The sequence below is a fragment of the Orycteropus afer genome, unplaced genomic scaffold, assembly GCF_000298275.1.
Source record: "Orycteropus afer afer isolate SDZICR_OR568_19922 unplaced genomic scaffold, OryAfe1.0 scaffold00150, whole genome shotgun sequence".
Taxonomy (NCBI): domain Eukaryota; kingdom Metazoa; phylum Chordata; class Mammalia; order Tubulidentata; family Orycteropodidae; genus Orycteropus; species Orycteropus afer.
In genome coordinates this window covers 706,986-708,339 of record NW_006921737.1, presented here as the reverse complement: position 1 = coordinate 708,339, position 1,354 = coordinate 706,986, and the positions used below count along the sequence as shown (strand labels likewise).

The 1,354-nt window shown below is 35.2% G+C and overlaps 1 protein-coding gene across 1 annotated transcript in view; it reads left to right on the top strand.

Annotated features, from left to right (window-relative positions):
* Positions 1–1,354, top strand: part of FANCI (FA complementation group I) — a 141,555-nt gene that overhangs the window by 62,630 nt on the left and 77,571 nt on the right. The window lies entirely within an intron of this gene.

Sequence of the window (1,354 nt, the reverse complement as noted above, 5' to 3'; positions counted from 1 at the left end):
AAGGTTGAGAGGCTTTCACCCAGCCCCTAGAGCCTGGCACTTGAACTTGGAGTTAAAGCCTCCAAATTGTAAGAATAAACTCCTGTTTGTTAAGGCCATCTCATTTGTGGTATATTCTTGTCAGAGTGGCACTAGGTAACCAGAACAGTTATGCCAGTAAAACATAAGTCCACTCATGTTGTCTGTGGTTTCAGGAAAGCATTGGTTGTTCAGGAAGGAAAGGAGTATATTACTGATGAGTGACACTTCCATTTTACATCAACTCTTTTTCCCTCTTTTAATACTTTTCGGATGTGTGCTGTCCTTCTGCTACCTCTCATTGACCTTCTGTTCTCTTAATCCCAGACATTCTGACCAGTGCTTTTCTCTTTGGTGATTTCTGAATTTGCTGTTTTAACACGTATCCACTAATATATAAATCCACAGGCTTTCTCCTAGTCATCAGTTTTCTTAATTTCTCAGCATAATTCAGCACTGTTTACAAGTTTCCTAAAACTTTCAGGTTCTCTGGTCAATTTTCCTTCTTATCCCACCTGTGACCAGTTTTCCTCTTTCTCCTTTAGTGCTTTTCTTTCTTCTACCCTTAAACATCAGGATTCTACAAGAATTCTATCTTTGACAGTGTTTTCTTTTTTCCTTTATAGCTTTATTGAGGTATAATTGAAGTACAATAATCTGTATATATACACAGTATAACAATTTGATAAGACTTTTATACATCTCATCTGTGAAACCATCACCATAGGAAAGATTATTAACATACTCACTACCCACAAACATTTCCTGGTGGCTCTTTATAATTTGCCCCATTATCCCTCTCTTTCTCCCTTCCTCCCATCCTCAGTCTAGGCTGCTTTCTGTCACTATAAATTAAATGATTAAATTATGAAGAAAATTCATTCCTTTTTTTGGGGAGGGGGCTGTTTGCTTATTTCACTTAGAATAATTCTTTTGAGATTTATCCATGGATGTTTCATATACTAATAGTTGGTTCTTTTTTTTTTTTTTTTTTATTGTTTGTAGTATTCTGTGATATGAATATAACCACAATATGTTTTTCCACTTACCTGTGGGTAGATTTTTAGGTTGTTGCCAGTTTTTAGCTATTGCAGATAAAGCTGCTATGGATGTTCATATATAAGACTTTGTGTAGACATATGCTTTCCTTTCTCTTGGGAAAATACTTAGAAGTAAATGGGTGGATCATATGGTAGGTTTATCTTTAACAGTTTAAGAAATTGCAAAACTTCTTCTACCATCTCATTAATTCTGTCTTCCATCGCATCAATTCTTCTCCTTTGCCCTTCCAATGTGTTATCTATTTCTGACAATTTAGTATTAATCTTTTGGATTT